The following is a 22,104-nucleotide window of genomic DNA, read 5'->3' on the forward strand; positions in this document are numbered from 1 at the left end:
CATTTGACAAGGGGATATTTGATCCCTGTTTAGGGAGGCAAAACATTTCTCAGAATCTAGCTAAGTAGAATGAAAAGAATTTCATCCTTTTAAAGGTACAGCACAGGGAATATAGTTATTGGTATTCTAATAGCATTGTATGGTGACAGATGGTAGCTACGCTTGTGATGAAATAATAACACATAGACGGTCAAATCACTATGTTGTACACCTGAAACTAATGTAACGTGTGCAAATTATACTTCAATTAAAAAAATTATCTAAAAATCCCAAAACCAACTAAACATAAAACCCCATTTCATCCCAATTCTAACTAGAAAAAAAAAGTTTTCCTTCAACTTACTTGGGTAAATCTTTAGATTGCTGGATACTGTGTCATTAGTTGGCCTAAATAAAAAAACATGCTTTTGCTATGAGATGATGGACTTGACATGTCTGAACAAAGAAAGCACTATTGGCACTTAACAAGTGTCAAATTACACTGTGGCAAATTACACACAAAACCATAACCCTGGAAAACGAATGTACACTTTCCTCAATATTTTCCCAAATCATCAATTTTGTATGACACTTGTTTTTATTCCTGACTGAAATGACAACTATATTATTACCTGAGATACACTACACATTAGGGTTTAATAAAAGCTTAATGCTTAAAAACTGAATTAGAGGAATTATCATTTCACATCAATATTTCAAAAGATTATAATCATGCGGTAGGTATGCTAATAATCACTGTAGATGTTTTCTCAAGAAGATAAAATGATATCATTCAAAGGAAGCATTAGCAGCATGAATGGCAAAATCTCTATCTTAAGTCTAGTGACTAAAGTGGAAGTAGTACCTATAGCAGTCATTCAAGAGCAGCTGCTAAATGAGCACCTGCTCACTACCTGAAAGGGGAGGAAGTCACACATTAGAATTTCACAGGATACCTTTTCTGAAATATCATTAATTCTGATCATGGAGATTGGGATGTTTTAGGGCACTTAGTAGAACTACAGGGAATGTGATCATGCAATCTCAGGAGAGTGGGACTAGATTAGTTTGGTCACATCTGTAGCAAAATAGTTTCAGCTGAAGTTTACTCTATGTGGAATCTAGAAAAGAGAAAGCAGCCAGAATAAGAAAGAATGGGCTGCCCATTTTCAGCCATGTTAAAAGGAAGAGTATTCTGACCACGGATCTTGACAGTCCAGGACCTCTGGCAGTATTTGCCCAGGGGTAGAGATGGCTTGTGGCTTGATGGTGTTGCTCAGATCCCAAGCTTATCAAGCAATTTCCTGCTTGTAAAGTCACTGCCCATATAGAGTCTCCTTTAAGAAGAGGATATGTTAGGGGGTCCTTGGGTGGCTCAGTGGTTGAGCAGCTGACTTTGGCTCAGGGTGTGATCCCGGAGTCCTGGGATTGAGTCCTGAATCTGGCTCCTCATGGGGAGCTTGCTTCTCCCTCTGCCTCTCTCTCTGTGTCTCTCATGAATAAATAAGCCCAATATGGGACTCAATCCTGGGACCCTGGGATCACACCCTGAGCCAAAGGCAGACACTCAACCAAGCCACCCAGGCATCCCAATAAATAAAATCTTAAAAAAAAAAAAGAAGAGCATATGTTAACAAGTAGCTGTTGGTTTGTTTTTGTTTTTGTTTTAAGCTTAGCAGTGTTCAATCTTATCTTCAATAAGTGTTACAGGATCTGAATGCAAGTTTCCTGAATTCAACAATTAACAGTGACTTGCTCAGAAAAATGTGTAGTGATAAAGATTGTTTATACTGAACTAAAAATCTTCCATCGTTATTTCTGCACATGCTTTTTTCCCCCATTCAAAATCCTTCATGAGTTTGAGAATAGTTTAATTAGAGATCAAGTCAGATGCGATAGAAGGCAGAAGAAAGACCTTGTTTGACTTCGTATTCTTATACTAAGTGCACAGTAGGCCACTATAAATATTTCTTGAATAAGCTAATTACTTAAAAATCTACTAAAATCATTTCAAACAATACTACAAGTTAGCAAATGTATAATATACTGGATTTTGTGTTAATTTATGACCATCTCTGGTGTTTGTAGTGTTGAGAGACACTGTTTTTTTGATAAACTCTTAGAAAGTATTAGGTAAAGAGCTGCAGGAAACATACTTCTTATTGGGAAAAAAGAAAATTATTGACAGTCAGGCACTCTTATTCTTTACTTTTGCTTTAGTTTTCCAGGATGATTTTTTAAGATACACGTCTTTCTAAATGTGTGGGTGAGATTGTAATGTACTTCCTTATACTTATACCCTTATACTTAGTAGAACTACAGGGAATGTGACCAAAGGGTAAGTCATTATGTGCCTAGAAAATCTTAAAGCATGGAACACTATATTATATTTAAAATAGAGCTTAAAACTCTATGCTTTATTTTGAGGAGTCTCTTAGCACCCATGTGAGAAAGAACAGCATGAGTTAAACAATAGGAATTTATTTATCTGGGGGAAGCCCTGGAGAAATAGAAGACAAAATGGACAGTCTTAATCACAAGACCATTCAAGTACAGTGATTAGCTCTGTTCTTTATCTGACTTTTTTAGGAGTAAAATTTTATTACAAATTTTTAAGTTCATGGCACAACTTTATTAAAAAATACTCAAATATTCTGTAAGATACTTCATTTTATGGGTATGAGTAATAATTAACTGAAGTCTTCATCTTAAAATGACTTCAAGAACCATCAAATGCTAGAGTTTGCTAGAGTTTGCTAGAGTCCCTCCCCAGAGATCACCCACTTAAACCTCCTTATTTTACAAATTGGGAAACTGAGCCCCAGATACCTTGATCTTCCCAAGGTCACCTGGAGCAGTAGTAGTGCCCAAACTCAGGATCCAAGTCTCCAGGCTCCCAGGGCAAGATTTTTTCACTCTGACATTCCACTTCCTGATTTTCTTTTTCCTCCCACTTTTTTTTTCTTGTGTACTTGGAGCAATAACTAGGTCTAGCAGAGAAAGAGAACTCAAACTGTACTGACATCACTCTTTCTGGCATAGGGAAAGGTATGATGAAGGTGAAAGGAATTTGAAGCTTTATGTTTATAGATTTCCACATTTTCATGTGAATTGCTCCTCATCAGAGAAAACTGAAAATTAGTTATAAAAGGAAAGTTACCATGAAGAAAAGTATATAGAATGATCTGAGAAGTCCCTTCCTTTCTCTTCTTGTTTGGTGCTGAACTTCTCAGTCTCTGGAACTTAGTCCTGCAAGCTTTCCCTACCTCACAGTAAGAGATAGGTGCTCTAGGACAGCCTGGGTGGCTCAGTGGTTTAGCACTGCCTTCAGCCTAGGGCCTGATCCTGGAGACTTGGGATGGAGTCCTGTTATAGGCTCCCTGTATGGAGTCTGTTTCTCCCTTGGCCTGTGTCTCTGCCTCTCTCTCTCTCTCTCTGTCTCTCATGAATAAATAAATAAATAAATAAATCTTAAAAAAAAGAGAGATAGGTGCTCTAGCCATAATTCTTTTTTTTTTTTTTAAATTTTTATTTATGATAGTCACAGAGAGAGAGAGAGAGGCAGAGACATAGGCAGAGGGAGAAGCAGGCTCCATGCACCGGGAGCCTGACGTGGGATTCGATCCCGGGTCTCCAGGATCGCGCCCTGGGCCAAAGGCAGGCGCCAAACCACTGCGCCACCCAGGGATCCCCTCTAGCCATAATTCTAGTTATAAGCCTGATACTAAGTTCATTTGAACTTCAAAAACCATATAATATCATATTATCATTCTTTCCTTTCAGACTGTTCTTGCTCTTTTACTGACATATTTTTCAAATAGACTTGACTATCGGATTTTTCAGGAGTCTCAGTTAAAGTTACTCAGATTTTCCTTCTCTTCTGTTGGGAAACAACAGAGAATTTATATATAAGACTATGAATAACATTTCTCTTTCCAGAAATATTGGATAATCAATACTGATATTCTTAGTAATCACTACCTAGTAACTCTTTGGTTTAGTAGAGAAGATTATATAAATTCTAAATTTCCATATAGTAAAAATTCATTCACATTTTTTAAGAAAAATATCATTCTCTTAATTCTAATAGGGAAATTAAAAAAAAAGATTTTATTTATTTATTCATGAGAGACACACAGAGAGAGAGATAGGCTGAGACACAGGTGGAGGGACAAGCAGGCTCCATGCAGGGAGCCCAACGTGGGACTCATTCCCGGGACTCTAGGATCATGCCCTGGGCTGAAGGTGGTGCTAAACCACTGGGCCACTGAGGCTGCTAATAGGGAAATATTTTAAAAGAAAAATACACAATGAAGGAAGCCTAGACCTCAGGATCTATACTTATTCATAGCTCTTGATACTTGTGAAAATATGTTTTGGGATGGAACTTAGCCTTTGATGATTTTTTTTCTTTTTAATGGAGCAAAACTGGTTGACTGTCCAACTCTGAGATTTTGTCCATAGGGTGCAACATCAACAAATAAACCCACTTAGGAGACCAAGCAAACAAACAAAAAACAAATTACCTTTAATTACTTTTAATCTCACTCATATTTTCTTTTTTTCTATGGTTGCTATAAAAACCTCATTTCACTGAAATAATGTAGTACATTTGCCATACCATCTAGAAACTGTATACACTCTTCACCCCCAATTCAATCTGTTTTTATCACTTGGCACAGCTCTCAGTTTCATGAAAGCTCTGTGCATATCCATAAAGCAGTCACACGAATTTTGGGTCTGTGGTAACAACCAGCCGTATCTTGCCTAGATTTGAACACACAACTCACAGATTCTCAAATCCTAATGGAGGCACATTTGATAGATGAAGCAGGCTGAGACTAGTGATAAAATAGTCTGATCCTGCCCCTGGCTTTATCAACAGTTTCTCTTGAAAGTGCCTCTTGTAGAAAGGGCAAGTGAAACCTAGGAAAACAATATTGGGTTTGATACTTCTTATCACATCTGGGCCAGGGAGTTGGTATTGAGAAGTGAGGACATCCCGCCCCACCCCGCCCCACTTCTCTGGCAGAATTTCAGCTGAGCTCCCCAGGAAGTGAGTGGAGCCAAATTTCCTGCCACACAGGGGTAGGAAAAAAAATCTGGACGCCTCCACGCTGGACCTCCAGGTACCCTTGTACCATCTGAAGACTCATGTACTTACTGTTGTGAGCAAGCCTCCTTTTGCTACTAAGATGAAGGTTTTTGTGGGCAGATCTGTTTGAGGAATGAGATACTTAACTTTGGTCCTTAGGTGACTTCTTTAGACTTTTTTTAAAAAAAGATTTTATTTATTTATTCATGAGAGACAGAGAGGCAGAGACATAGGCAGAGGGAGAAGAAGGCTCCCTGTAGGGAAGGAGCCTGATCCCAGGACCTCAGGATCACAACCCGAGCCAAAGGCAGATGCTCAACCACTGAGCCACCCAGGTGTCCCTAGACTATTTTTTTTAAGTAGGGTCAGATACAAATATTTCATCTTCCTAAATTGCTTTTTTGTTTTTGGTGTTGGTGATATCTATGTGTTTGACAAGCTACTCACAGCCTTTGGAGAAGGAGGAACATCAAATATTCCTTTAATAGATAATTGAAGTAGATTTGTCTCTCAACTTTTGAAAGACAGTGTAAGAAGAAGGCAATTACTGTCAAGAATTGAAAGCAGGAAATGGACTTACCATCATCAGGATCAGCCAGGATAATCACCCTGGTGGTGGGGAACTGGGCTCCTAGTCGCCCTCCCACTGGCAGGCTCAGTGAAATGCTAAAGAATTCCTCCTCTTCATAGAGGGAGTCATTTATGATCAGGACCCGGCAGCTCTTCTCAACCTTATCCTTGTCAAAGTGGAGGATGCTGGTGTGGTCTTCTAGATGTGAGATGTAGTCAGTGAAATATAATGCTGTTGAAGGAATGGAGCCTGTGGCAGAACTTACAGAAATAGGAGATGGAACAGAGAAGGTGAGAAGAAGTGGAATTCTAAATAGGAAACCTGTTTTCCTCTGGTTCTTCAAACTGTTTTGAGATAATAGCATTGAGTACAATGATATATGAATTATAAATCATTGCTCTGACAGTCACAGATGTTAATATTGCAATTAGAAGGTTTTCAGGACAGATGCTGGCATTTTGATATGATCCACAGTTAGTGGTCTCTAAACAGGGAACATATTGAATAAGGTCTGTTTGGATTAGGGGCTAAATAAACTGAAGGATCATAAGATAGTAGGCTTGGTTTAGCTTTATTTGTTCATATCACAGATGGGAAAATTGAAGTGCAGATAAATTAGGACCAGAGAATCCATGCCATGGTAGTGGTGCAGATGTTTTCCTGCTCCTACCCTTCCCACAGTGGCGGAGCTGCAAGCAGCATCTATGTAATCTGACTTTCATGCCCTGACTAGAGTTCCTTGCATGGCATTGAAATGCAGCCACAAAATTACTTGTTATTTTACAAGAAGTATAGGATTGATGGGAAGATTTCAGTTTAGATGCAGTGTGTTTTAAATTTTATTGTAATGATTTACATACATTATCATTCACAAGTTTAAACACACTATTTGATGAGTTTTGACAAATGTATATAGTTGTGTAACCATTACTACCAGCACAACAGAGAACATTTTTATCCACCCACAGAAGTTGACGTATACCCCTTGCAATCCCTCTCCTTCCCTGTCTCTCTGACCTGGAAACCACGAATCTGTCTTCCGTCACTACAGATTTATTTGTCTTTATGCGAATTTCATATCAATGAAATATACGTTTCTTACTCTTCTGTCTCTGAGTTCTGTTACTTAGCACAATGCTTTTGAGAGTCAGCAGGTTTTTTTTTTTCCCTTTGTGTTGCTGAATAGTATTCTTCATTTTATGGTCATACCACAATTTGTTTTCCCATTTACCAGTTGATAATGTGGGTTGTTTCTGGTTTTTAGCTATTCTGAATAATGCTGCTATGAATATTCTAGTACAGGTCTTTGGATACATAATTTTATTTCTCTTGAGTTAATACTTAGGAGTAAAATTCCTAGAAATTAGTATAGTGTTATTATTATGGTAAAATACACATAACCTAAAATTAGTCATCTTAACCATTTTAAGGGTACGTATCAGTAGTGTGGTCTATTCACATTATTGTGAAATAAATATCCAGAACTTTTTTCATCTTGCAAAATGGAAACTCTCTACCCATTAAATAACAACTCTCCATTTCCTTCCCCTGCCCCACTAGTCTCTGGCAACCACCATGAATTCATCAACTCTAGGCATTTCATGTAAGTGGAATTATACAGTATTTGTCTTTTTTGTGACTGCTTTGTTTCAGTTAGCACAATGTCCTCAAACTTCATCCATGTTGTAGCATGTGATATGATTTTCTTCTTTTTTAAGGCTGAATAATATTCCATTGTATTCATAAACCACATTTTGTTTATCCATCCATTTGTCCATGGATACCTGGGTTGCTTCACCGAGGCTATTGTGAATAATGTTGCTATGAATAAGGATGTGCAAATATCTCAACTTTGCCTTTAACTTCTTTGAAATGGGATTGCTGGACCATAGAAGAGTTCTACTTTTAATTTTTTGAAGAATCTCTATCCTGCCTTCCATATCAGTTGTACCATTTTATAATCCCCACCAATGATTCATCAGTGCATTTTTTTGCAGTATTAATTAAAACAGCAACACACAGATTTAGAGCTAAAAGAGTAAAAAGTAGTCACAGTAATTTAAATGATTTAGGCAGATCAGATTTGGGTTGAACAAAAACTGTGTAGAATAACTCAATATGTTAAATAAGCAATTTTTGAAAAGCCTAAATATTTCCCACCACACTTCTTAATAGGAAGTGGCGGGGATATGACAGCGAGCTTCTGAACTGACATTCTAGTCTTGCACGTGTCTCTCTTACTTGTAGCTCTGGTATATGCATAGCACCAATGTCCACTGTCTTTTGGATAATGTGAAAGGATCAATATAAATACAAGTTGATATCTATGAGTGTGTGTTGCATGTATACATATAGCTTGCTCAAAAACGAAAATGCTTTCCAAATTGACTTCATAGGTTTTGCTTAGAGGGGCACTAATTCACAAAATATTTTGGAATGATTTTTCAACAGAACAAATTCTAATTGAGAATGATGAGGTATAGCAAATGGACTGTTCTGTTCTTCTGGGAACCTAAAAAAAGTTTCAAGTTGGAGGGACTGATGAGAATAAACATGTTTACAAAGGCAGAGGGCAGAAACTGCTAGACATGGACAGCTACAGGGGGGATGGCCATTTGCAGGGGAAGCTAGCCAAGTTCTAGTGCCAGCTTGTGCTTTGAAACTTATTCCTTTATGATGTTCCTTCCGGTTTCAATCCTGTGAAATCTGCACATTGAAAATCCAAGTCAGGAAGAAGAGTCTAGTCCTTGGGATTTCAGAGACAGAGCTCTTAACAAGTGCTAGAGAGGGCTACTCCGCAGCTAAACAGAGAGGTAAGGGCTACAGTACTGAAAGCTCACAGGACATGATGAGATACTCTATTGGGGAGATTTTTATGCTTCAGGATATACACAAAAAATGGGGAAAAGGTCATAAAATCTTACAATAATCTGATTAGATAACAAACAACCTTTGGGATTTTTTTTAAGAGCCCAAAGTTTAAAAGGGATTATACATGAGAATACACTCTTTCCTTCCCCCTAGTCATCTGGTATGCAGAATGTTTATATGACAGCCAATGTGAGAAAACAACCTGATCAGAAACTGCACATTTAACTCCTCAGAATAACTACCAAAAGCAGATACACACTGGACTTGCATAGTAAGTATCCAATGCTATGTTTGTTGAATAGCATATTCAACACTATCTTTATTAAATCTCTTTCTCAATATATTTCATCTTGTGAATGGTCAAATAATGATTTATCATAGTTCATAAAATAAGAGTAATTGGGGTTTTCCCCTTTTCTGTTCAATTTTTTTCAGCTGACTGATCCACTTGGTGAAATAGACATTTATTTAATTAGCTTTCTGGGTTCAATGATAGAGTGAAATATAACTCTTATTGAAAATAATTTGGCTGTGAAATGTGGAATTCCACTAAAGCATAAAGTAAAACAATACATTTTAGCAATTTTAAAGCAAGTCTTTAAAAAAAGATTTAGTTATTTATTCTTGGGTAGGGAGAATAGGGGTGGGGGAGGGGCAGAGAAGAGGGAGAGAGAATCTCAAGCAGACTCCCAGCCGAGTGGAAGACCACCCTGAGCCTCCAATCTCAGGATCCTGAGATCATGACCTGAGCCAAAATCAAGAGTTTGCTGCTAAACTGACTGAGCCTCCCAGATGCCCCTGGCAAAACTTTTTAAAACACCGAGTGTTGATAGAAAAAAGTCTAATTTACATCTTATTTAATAGAAAAAAATTCAGTTTATCTAAATGGCCAATTCTTCCTAGGATTCTGGAACTTTTATTTTGGAAAACCAATGATCCAAATATGTAATAGTCAAGAACAGAAAATACTGGTATTTATTTTAGTTAAAAAAAAACCCTCTATTTTATTGGTAGCAAGTGAACAATTCCCAGGAATTAAGAGAGAAAATTCTGTTCTGAAAACATTAGATGTAACCTGAATCTAAGAACAGGTCCTTGGCAATGTCTATACATATCTCTTATTTAATAGTGAAGCATGTTCCAGGACTATTGAATGTTGTTCCAGGTGGTTTTCAAAAAGATGATTTAGCAACTGGGCCTCAAGTCTTACTAGGGCCACTAGACCAGTGGTTGTGCTATAGCATTTTTGCAAGGAACATTAGGGAAGGCTCTCATATAATACATCCTTTGTTGTTTGCAGAGATAGATTATGAGGCAGGTTGGACTGCCTTACGGAGTATCATTTAATTCTTCAAAATTAAGATTAGACCAAAGGATTCATTTCATACTAACTCTCCCCTGTGCCCACTGGCATGAAGTTTTGCTGGCAAAGTCTAACAACTGGCTCTCTAACTACGCAAAACACACGAAAGCCCTGATCTGTAGTCCTTGCTCATTTTTGTCATGTCATTCCCACTAGCCAGTTTCACTATCAATGTGAAGTCAGAATCTAGATTTGGGATGACATTGTACACAATGGACTCTTACCAGCAGTTTCTGGCTGGATCCAGCATGCCACTGTATCCATAATGATGATGGTATACATTTTCCCTGGCCCAAGCCCATCTCAGACATCATGGGAGTCTGAGAGTCTATGAAGTTATTTTAAAAAAATAATTGTTTCTTTACAGAGAGTATATACAGCTCAGTTTCTGTGGCTACATAGTACATTTGCTTTATAAAAATCATAGATCATACTTAAAGTCAGAGAAAGCCCTATCTAGAAACTATACTAAAGGGCAATTGGATCACTATATTATGGTATCTGATAACTTTATAAGGTGGCTAGGGCATTTTAGCAATGATAAAATTGAGGCAGAGAATGCCCCAGTGACTGGTCCATGAGTCAAAGACCCATCTCCTGATGGAGCATAGTTTACTTCCCGCCATTATCTTTAGTTATTGTATTACTTAATTATAAATTCTTTTAAACATACAAATTTCCTTTAGTATAGATTTTTAACAGGGCAGCAAGACAGGAAGTCACCTCTCTTTAAAAGCATAGCATTTAACTTCTGGTTGGAGCAGGTCATTGTTAGAAGCCCCAGGCACAGTTCATGTAACGCCCAGGAGGGTCTGTGACTGGGACAGATAGGGGAGCAAGTGAAGAGAAATGAAGGGTGGGCAAGGCTGGACTGGTGTGGCACCAGAGCTCTGTCTAGAAGAGTCTTTAGAAAAGCTGTTCCCAATAGACTGGCCGATTAGGTACTCTGTGGTGCTCTCCCACTACAAAATATGTAGAAGAAATGTTATTCTGGCTTTTCTGTGTCATAGGAATAAGCAAAATAATCAAGGGCCAGAATAAAATAGCAATAATATCCTAAAACCCCAAGTGCCATAAAGCTAGAGAAGGGAATTTGTCTTAGAAGCAGGGTCATCCTGAGAACAAGTACAGTATCAGCACTGCCAGGGACACAGTGTTTTGGGCCTGAGGCTCCATCAGGGAGCAGAATCTGAAATTCTACAATTAAGCCTGGGGATCCTGGGGAGCAGGAGTGTTTCTGGGTCAGCACTGCTCTTAAATCCTGGAAGAAGCAACACAAATCCTTCTTGGAGGAAAGCATCCTCAAGTAAAGCCCTCAGATCTTTCACAGATTCAGTCAAACAATTGTGAGAAAATTTAAATGCATAGAAAAGACCAATCACCACAAAGATGACCCTAGACCGTGTGCAGGCTTTTTAACAGCAACCGTGTAAGCTGGAAGATGCTGGACCTTCAAAATGCTAGGAGTAAATCACTGTCTACCTAGAATTTCAAGACTGAGGTTGAAATGAAAACATAGTCTGATAAACAAAAAATTGAAGTTTACCCCCAAAGCCTATACAGTCAAGGGACTTCTAAATGATCCAAAGGGCCTCTCTGAGATGCAAGGTGTAGCTTCTACAACCTATAAACATAGTTGTAATCAAATAAACAGACACAGAATTTTTTTTAAAGAAAAAAAAAAAGGAAAAAGTCTTTTGCTTGGATGTGCTTGGAACCTGCTCAGAATAATCTGTTTTCTATCTCCTTAACATGACCCAGAGAAATAGTCCAATCAGAGAAGTGGGGCTGGGCCACAGCTTGTGGTTCACCACACAGCCCTTTACAACTGCATAAAGTCGATCATTTCAAAACCTCTACATATTTGACTTGGGGCTGACCAAAACCACGGGATAATTCAGTACCACTCCTGGACTGTTGGTTTTAGGTTCTGTGGTTTGCTCTTCATTGGCTGTCTTTTCCCAATAAGAGCAGTTTCCTAACAAGGAAGTGACTAATGAGAAGAAAAAGATGAACATCTGTCTGAGAATAAAACAAGGCCAAGAACTAATTTGTACAACTCTGTTCCCAAGGTATCCTTGAGCTTGAAACATTTCACTAGAGAGTAATGGTTCGTGGTCATCAAGGGGTTTATTTCTCCAGCTCTGCTTCTTCCAAAAATTTTTTAAAAAAATGCAATGCCCCATGTCACTGTCTGAGAATACTGAGGATGGATGGGCATTTTAGGTAGGTAGCAAGGCAGGACACTTCAGGCAGGTGATGCCACAGCCGACTAAAACCTTAGTGGTGGGACCTTGACATCCCATCAAAGCACAACATAAGACTAGTCATTCCTTTCATCCACCTGTGACTGTGATATGAACTTAGTGTTTGTGAATTAGCGCCACTGTACAAAGCACGAGTTTGCTTTCCATACAACCATTTATACAACTCATGCTTCTTTTATCCATGAAAATAAGAATTGGTAAAGATTTATTTGAATAAGACTTCCATAAAGGTTTAAATAACCAAATTAAGGGGTGCCTGGGTGGCACAGTTGGTTAAGCATCCAACTCTTGGTTTCAGCACGGATCATAATCTTGGGGTCATGAGATGGAGCCCCACATGGATCTCTGCTCAGCGTGGAGTCTGCTTAAGATTCTCTCTCCCTCTGCCCCTCCCTCCCCTTCCATAAATAAATAAATAAATAAATAAATAAATAAATAAATAAATAAATCTTTAAATAATCAAACTTTCAACCTCTGAGATTTTTAAGTGGTGAGGATAAATACAATCCTACTCAAATGCGCACACAAAATTTACAAGTTCTTGCTCTCTTTTAATTCCACAGTGGTGTGCAAAAATCAGAGTGTGACCATGAACTCCATGACTTTGTTCTCTGGGGAAGGACCCTGGCCCTGTTATACTTTAAAAATTTTTTGTTTGTTTGTTTTTTACTGAAAGCCTGAGAACTGTTTTTTGGGTGGGTCAAGGCTCAGGTGCTGAGCCATCTGCCTTGTGTGCAGACTAGGTATGGAGTTTTCTGGGAATATCAGTCTTGAATCTGGAGACCTTATTCGAAGTTGGGTCCTGTTGAAGAGTTCTGTGGGAAGCTAGATCTTTGTAGCTTCTCTCACGTGGCGAGGAGGCATCCTCTTATCCTAGCTGGCTCACTGCCAAAGCTTATGGACTTCCTAGTTTGTTCTGCTTATCTTTCTACAATGTAGCTCTTTCCAGAAACAAAGGGATGGTCAGACCTTGGTGATTCTATCCAGTTTAGCAATTGCAACTGATTTTCCAAGTTTGGCTATTTACCACTTCATTTCTCCCATTCACATCTGGAATCTCTAGAATCATTGTCTTCTCGACAGTATGCATGTGGACAGAGAATATACCAGAAGCAGCCCAGCTGGAAGCCTAGGGCAGAAAAGGAGTGCACTTTCCCCATTAGCCTCTCTGCCCAGCTGCAGCCCCTACCCTGCATGCGTAGGTCCTCATTCATTATAGGAATGGAACCAGAGCCCAGCATGGACTTGGAAGAGAGAGTGAAGCACATCCTCCCAGGGATCACCTGGCAAAGAAGACCTCAAGGACTGCCTCATCTCATTATTTCTTGTCTTTGCTTTTCACTTCCTGCACAGGGTAACAGCAGGTTAAAACTTAAGAGGTGCGGGGATCCCTGGGTGGCGCAGCGGTTTGGCGCCTGCCTTTGGCCCAGGGCGTGATCCTGGAGACCCGGGATCGAATCCCACATCGGGCTCCCGGTGCATGGAGCCTGCTTCTCCCTCTGCCTGTGTCTCTGCCTCTCTCTCTCTCTCTCTGTGACTATCATAAATAAATTAAAAAAAAAAAAAAAAAAAGAGGTGCAGAAGTTACATGTAGCCAGCAGTGTCTGATGTCTTCAAGAGAGGAGTCTTGGTTAAGGACAGCCTATAGTGCCGTTCATCTCTGGATATAAAGCCAAGCACAAACATGAAGATCTTGAAGATGTACCACAGGGGCTTGTCCTTGTATATAAACTATTTTCACATAAAATATCTCATTTCACTCTCAGAAAACTTTATTTGGTAGTTATAACATATGTTTTCATCCCAGTTTCCAGTAAAATTTTATCCTTGGTTGAAGAGACAAGCTCCAGAAGAGTTGAGGCACCTGCACATGGTTGCAAGGTAGTTAAGCAGCAGGGCATAGACCAGGGGGTGGTCTGGGCTTCAGTCTTCTGTAAGCAGTTGGCCCACTACCTAGCCACTCCTTCAGCCCCACAGCCCTGACTAAGAATCATTCCTGTCAGTACCCCCATAAAGCCTCATACCTTCATGTGTAGAGCAAATGACCATCAGTTCTTGGCTAACATCTCCAGACCATCTTAGTGGAATCAAAAGCTTTCCAACATGCTCCTCTATTTTGTATTCTGCCTCTGGAATATAAACTGTTGATTCTAGAAAAGATGGTAGAAGACACTTCAGCAAGACTTCAATTGTATTGGTGATATTTAAATCTGAGTAGAAATGTAGATACTCTCTGACACCTATATTTAACATGATTAACTGTATGAAATATAGTGGGAATAGGAAATGTTTCTTATTAAGTGGAGCTAGAAAGGCAGTGGAAAGGCTTCTGAAAGGTAAAAAGGAAAGCTAGCACTAGATTGGAAAGGAAAACCTTGCAGCAATTGTGTCTTTTTTTCCTTTTGAGGTCAAATTTTAGGTGTTCTAGAGATCACACATTTCTACTCTTGCTTTAGTTTTACTGCTTTTTTTTTTTTATTTTAAGAAAAATGTTTTAAATGGTCAGGTAATCTCATTCATTAACGCAGAAATTTTTTTTCCTGTTTTGTTCAACAAACATTTTATTCAACACTTATTGTGCAGATATTGGTGGAAGACACCGACCAATTATATTTTGAGAAAGGTAAGTCACTGGTTCTCCCTTAATCTTTTTATTAAGCTTTTTATTTTAATTATGGTATAGTTAACATACTCCTACCCTCAATTTTTAAAATAATATTCCCATTGAAATTTACTGAGCTGTGTGTGTGCACTTGTAAGCATTCACATCTGTGTATATTTGTGCATGTACACACATCATCAGAACCTTCACTGGAATACAGATATGAATATTGGTCATCGCCTGTTGATGGAATTATGTGTACTATTTTTCTTTGGGCATTTCAGTGTTTTCCAAAAGGCTTTTCATTAAGCATGCATTGTGCAATTAAATATATGTGTTTGTTTTAAAAAATCAGAAATGTAAAATAGGTTGTTCCTATTCACAGAGTCAAGTGGACAACTGATCAAACCACATTTAATTGCTTTAGTTCTTTCCTTCATGGAAAAGGAAGCAAGAAGGAAAAATATTGTAGTAGACCATCAGTTCTTCTTTTGGAACTGTTACTAAGTGATAACCCAGAATTCAATGTTGAACTAATTGTTGTGGGTTAGTTTGGGTTAGTTTTTTCTTCTGCCTCTAAAGAAATACTGGTCCTGATTTACAGAGGGAAAAGACCAGTGATAATTTTCTTTCTGCCATTTTACTTTCCTGTGGTCGTATACTGTCTTGACATCTCTTGATTCAAAATGCTGGCATCATGGAAGAAGCTAAAAGTAAGTTAAGTTATTAATATCATGTGGAAAAAACGAGAAATCATTAATATTGAGTTATTCAGACATGTTCTCTATTGTTCCATTTTGAAAAGCCTACTCCCTTCCATCTATGAATCCAAATCCCATTTATTCTTCAAGTCTCAGCTCAAACCCTCCCTCCTGTAGGAGGCTTAATTGCTTAGGATTATGGTGATCTCTTCACTTTCTTACCTCAGAACTCTTAACTCCTAACTTTGGGCTTTCTTAATCGATTCATGTGTCTAAGTGTTGTTATCAACAAAACTGATAAGATATCTTGTTCACTGGGTAATGGGGCAATGTTTTCTACTTTTGTCTGCCAAAAACCAAAGTGTATAGAACAGTATTTCCAGGTTGCATTTAGAGAAAACTGTAACTAAAACTGTAATTGTATAGGATATTCTTTGGGGACAATAAATTTTAGAAAGCCTAAGGTCTAGTTAAAACTGGTTAAACAAAGTTAAACAGGTTTCTTCATAGGAGAGTTCCTTAGAAAGTTTACTATGCTAGCATGAATTATGATGCTTCAAAGGAAAGAAGATATTTGAAACAGTTTCTAGATTTATTTGGTCCACGAAAAGCTTTCTGATCCTGTTGTAGAAATTCTATTATACTACTGTTTTCTGTTATGCAGTTTGGGACATAATAATACAGGGGACTCTCCATGCATTCCTGTGAATTACAAGACTTATGCCCTGGTAGTAAGTCATGCAATCCTAGAGATGCTTAAATTCTTTCAATTATTGTGAAAATCAGTGTGTCTAATTAAAATTCAAAGATGAATACTAAAACATTCCTTAAGGGAATATTATTCTCCTTTCACAAAGAGGGGCAGTAAATCGCACAATTATTAGTTAAAACTTCTTTTTTCCCTTTTTAACTTATCTTGGGAGATATTTGCAGTACGAATGAACAAATAAATGAATAAGATGAACCTGTGAATTCAAGAATATGATGCACAACTATAACAGAACTTTGTGGAACACATGCTAAAACCAATGAGTTGTTTGGTTCCCAGCAGCCACATCTAGGACAAGGGTTATCTAAAGTCCCCCCACCGATGTGGTGGGATGCTCCCAGAAAATGGTGAGAAGATCATTGGCCTGGAATGAGCCTGAGGATCAGCCACCTGTGGGCAAAGCTGCAACATGTATGGAGAGCTAACTATGAGTGTGTAGAGAGCTAAATAGGAGGGCTTGTGCATATTTTAAAGGAATGCTGGTTAAGTCATGTCTGTTTCAATCTCCTATATTCCTTTTCAAAAATCCTAAGAGCAAAGGAAAAAAATACTGCCTTAAAGTGATTACTTCACTTTAAATCCTAGGTGGTATGAACATGTTTGATGGCTTATGGAGCCTGAGGAGGTATGAATGCTGGAAATGGAGCCAGGAACATGTACTGGTTAATAAGCCATACCAACAGAAACCACATACCATCACCAGGGTCTATAATTTCAACAGTTGCCATTTCTGGAAATTCCAGTGCAGCCATGACAGGGTTCAGCAGAATGATCTCTGAAGCCTCATATTTATTGTCAGATAAAGGCCTAATGAAGCAAGAATACCTATACTTATCTCTTTGGGTCCTATCATAAGGTGAAGACTCTGCTGTCTTCACACATCGGAATGTGTGAAGTCAAATATCATGACCTGATACCAGCTATTATGACAAACTTTACATAAAATGAAACGAATAGTTCCTTTTGCCCTTCCCTCTGTCTCATTCTCAGAGAATCTGATATTTTGTTAAAGACACCCAAACCTGTAAAGTGTGAAAATAATTTCCAAGATAAGAGAGCTCATGTTGACTTTTCAAAACTGCTGAAGAAAGCTTCCATCGATCCTACTGAGAATGAATGTCCAATATCTAGGAAGAGCCTTGTCTGGCCATATGTTGGAATTAGAGAAGATAAGGAAGAGGGAGTGGTGTTCTACCAAGTTCGGGTAGATGGCACTGTTATATAAATTGAGTAGACACCTGACTATATAATATTTGGAGAGCATTAGCTCTGTGTGAAGTGCTAAGGAAGCAATGCTGAATTAGGTACAACCACTGCTATCCTTGAGAGATTTACAAGGGGAAATAAAAGATTTCAATTCTGTCTGGTGAAAGAAAGTTAACATTTACTATGTATTTAATGTGTGCCAGAGACTATGCTAGATTGATTCACGCTCATCTTATTTAAATCCACAAACAAATCTTGAAATGGATATTTTACAGATAAAGAAATTAAAGGTCATGAGAGCATCACAAAAGGGAATATGTATCAGAGCAGAAATTCAAACCCTACAGTTGTTTTGCTTTGTCTTGTTTTCTTCTAGCTCCTGCCTTTTGACTGCTAGCCCCAGCATAGGGTGGGGGTGAGGGGATTAGGAGGTCTTCTGGGAGCACTGAGGAAGGTTCTCTACTGTGGTGTTGATGTGGTTTTAAGTAGTTTTTTTGTAGGACAGATGAGTTGATTATATGTAGCTCACTTAACAACATATATCAGGTGATTGCCACATGCCTCATGCTGTTTTCAGAATTGGGCATAACCCAAGTTGTGATGCCTGCCCTAATGGGACTAGAAATCTACTGGGAAAGACAGACAATGGACAGATGGGTATATGATGCAAGCTTGGGAGAGTCAGTGCTATGAAGAATAATGCAAAGCACATGGATAGCACTGGTGGAGGGACTGGTTCAGATAGAGGCTGGGGACATCTCTCTGAGGAGTTTACAACCATCCATGTGGTTCTGGGCAGTTAAACGAGTTTATTTCTTGAATAGGATATGAAAATACTTCCTGACATAATAACCCAAATCTTGTGCCCATGAGAAATCCCTGAGGTAAAGAATTATAATGACAGAACCCTACAAGAGAAAAGGAGTATATTTCAGCTAAAGTTCCTACAGCAAGTTCTGCTGTGTGTTGACCAAGTAACCTGCAGTGTAAACTGAGGCTAAGGGCCACCCAGAAATCAGAGTGCTCTTTTGCTGACCTTTTCTCCTAGGGGAGCAGTCCTATCCCAGAGCCTCATGCCTAGAGAAAAGACTGGGGAAAGCTTGCCTTTTCTTGATTGCCTATCCTCAGCCATAACCTTCTTGGCTTCTATCCAATAGTTTTGATATGTTGGCAGGCCTCTGATTGGGTGCCAAATGTCTGCAAAACTCAGAATGCTCATTTGTAAAATGAAAATAACACACTCCTATCTGTCTTCCCAATAGATTATGAAAATAAAGACAAAATGATCTCTGAAAATTTTGGCAGTTAAAGATATCATAAAAATCTAATGCATTATTAGAATATTGTTAAATATTAATGATGATAATGACATGTATTATGTGGGTTTTATACATCTGTTTACCCCAAGGAGGCATAGGTCTTTGTAGAACACAGAAAAATTTGATGCTGTACATGTTTTGGAAGAATTTAGAACCTAATAGCAGGGTGAAAACAATTATGTATAATCAAAAGAAATAGCTACAACAAAACATAATAATATATCATGTACTTACAAATAATTTTTCAAAAGAAATAGATAGAACTAAGGATAATCATGTATCATATGCTTAAAAGCAATTTTAAAAGAAACTTGGGGACTTTAAAAGTCACTTGAGTGACTTGGGGACTGTGGTATATGGCTATGAAATGTTTTATTTTTCCTGGCATCTTTTGGGTTGAAAAAGAGAGAAAGACTGTAACCTTCCAGAAGGGTGCAATTAGGAGGAGGAAGATGAAAAGCTGGTGTGTATATTTAAGCCTGTAACTTGTGTGGAGTAAAAACTATGGCACAATTTCACACATTTTTTAGAGGTTCCCCCAAGCGATGTTGTCGATTCTTCTCCAATCTATTCTCTCATAATTATTTTTAAGCCTAATTTTCACATTTCCATTACCCATTGCCAACAAGCAGTCTAAATTTACTTACTGATAAAGGATGTTTCTTTAAGATACCCTCTGCATCTGAGGGTTACCTCTAAGAACGTGGAGTCTTTATCTACAATGTAGTACTCTTTCTCCAAAGAAATCCAAGCCCAGTTTAGATGGTAATGTTGATGTGTTAGCTTATTTCCTTCTGCAATTGATAAGGGTAAAGGAGAAGTTGGATGAAAGTTGCAGAATTAAATGGAAAAATCATCTAATATAGGGTTTGCATTTTGCTTCTAAAGCCAAGGATTTCAAAATATATGCTCCTTTTTTTATATAGAGAGAAGTGCTTTGCTTTTCTAGAGTGTCATGAGCACTATCTAAAAGGTCTGTTCCCCCTGCTTAATGCAGGATTATTCGCCTGGGTCTATTCTTAAAAGGCTTTATACACTAGATTCCGAAGAGCCAAAGGTTCTTATATTCCACTTATATACAACACTTTCATCCTTTGCTCACTGCTTCTTTTGTTTGCTTCCTCTCACCCCGCCTCCTCTCATTTTCTTCCTCTGCCCTCTGATTTATGCCTTTGTATTGTTCATGTATCCGTTTGCCCTCACAACAGGCTGGAGGTTTTCTTTTCTTTTTTTCTAAGATTTTTATTTATTTATTCATGAGAGACATGTGGAAAGCGGCAGAGACATAGGTAGAGGGAGAAGCAGCCTCCCTACGGGGGGATGTGGGACTCGATCCCAGGACTCCAGGATCAGGCCCTAAGCCAAAGGCAGACACTCAACCACTGAGCCACCCAGGCGTCCCAGGCTGGAAGTTTCTTAAAGACAGGGCAGAGCCCACATTATATTTCCTTATTTTATCACTGTGAGGCTCTGGTATGGTGTCTTGAACTTAGAATCTTAGTGTTTAAAACTGTCCAAGTGGAGTTCAAGAGACAATGATATAAGGCTCTATCTGATTTGCTCTTGTCCACACTAGGTCATAGGCTTCTTTGATAATGGCAGCCTAGCCCCATATTGGCACTGTGCAATGTGTGTGGATTGGAAGAAAAAACAGGTCTGCCTCAACTGGGGAGCAGCTGTTACAAATAACCACTAGTAAAAGGATGTTGAAATAGGGCTCTCTCAGTTGCAGCTGATGCACGAGTGTAACAAAGTGAATGTGGGCAGGTACCATATGCAAAGTTTACAACAGAGAGCTTTATTAGTCAGTTCTACAACTACTAAACCCCTAAATCAGATCAAGCATAGCAAAAAAAAAGGCAGCATATAGATAAGAAAGGAGTATTTATGAAGAGCACTTTAGAAAAAACTGGTGAGAATCTCTACCACCACCCAAGATGGGTGTGGCATGGAGTAGGGCTACAGTCTCCCCTCCAGCCTAGAGGGTATGGGCTTCACAAACCTCTTGGAGGGTTGACATGTCCTTCTGTAATCGTAGGTCCATGTGACTAATGCATTCTCCAAAAAGCTTATGTAGCCTTGGCAGGGAAGGGAGAGTAGAGGGGCCAGCATCTGGCACATAATTAGGTATCTACGAAGAGTAGGACAAAGGAAGCATGCATGTGGGCCAGAGGTGGGTCATCTGTCCAACAGAACCTGTTGAGGAGGCAGTGGGATCTCAGCAGAAGGAAGCTAGAAGCTGACAACCAGATTTACTGCAGAAACAGTAAAAGACAAAGAGGTACAGATTCCAGAGTCAGGAATCTTTAAGGAACTCATGAAAACATCAACTAAAGAAAGAGTCACTGTTAAATAGTTGCCATCCAGGGGCCCCAACATCAGATGACAATACTTCCCTTACCAGACTGTGCTCTGCCCCCCATCTCCTCTCTCACTCTCTGGGGCTAACCCAAGGATCGAAACCTTGTGAGGAAGCGAGGAGAACAATGAGCATGGAAAGGGCCGAAGGTGGCCTCTGCTGTCCTCCATTGTCACAGGTTCTGGCTAATAGCTGCACAAAATGCTTAACATAGAAGTTCTGAGATTTAGTTACTGCTTGAGGCTGTGAATTCTAATGACCAGATTAACACAGTTTTTGATTTAATATGACTGTTAAGATGTTATTATCTGAGAGTGATTTGAAAAGCTGTGTGACCTGCCCATCCATTGTAGGATGAGGGGAAGAATTCCCTTCTTCCTAAAACCATCACTGGATGGTAAAAGGACATACAGCTAAAATTATAATTTGATTATATAACAAATCATGCTCAATTTGGCGTCCCAGGAACTCACTGAGGTATAACTGCAGGGTAAATGCTCCTGATGGATTTCACATGTTTATTCTCCATCTATCTTCTCTCTTTAGAGATAACATTATTATTATTATTGTGGATATTCTAATAAATACAAGAAAGCATAAGACAAATATACCAGAAATCTTTTCATGTTATTAAAAAGTAAGATATTGGTCTTGTTTCTAGTTTGAAACCACTTTAATTATTCAAGTATATAGTTTTTTGGATTTTGAAATTATGAGTCAAAATAACAGTCTATGTTTACTTATTCTTTTTCAAAGTTCTTTCATTTAATCTTCATTTTATTCTGACTACCACACTACAGAGTAGGACAAATATGAGTCTCCTTGTAAATCTAGGCAAACAGTTTCAGAACAATGAAGTGACTTGACCAGGTTTATGCAGGGTAGTGGCAAGGTCTGGGTCTTGTCTGGACTGTAAGTCTCTAATCCAGTGCTCTGTTTTTGACTCTGACCTGCTGCTCCTATGATCAATGCTCCTGGATCAGTGCAACTCAAATACTGCAA

This window comes from Canis aureus, chromosome 13 (genome assembly GCF_053574225.1).
Source record: "Canis aureus isolate CA01 chromosome 13, VMU_Caureus_v.1.0, whole genome shotgun sequence".
Taxonomy (NCBI): Eukaryota; Metazoa; Chordata; class Mammalia; order Carnivora; family Canidae; genus Canis; species Canis aureus.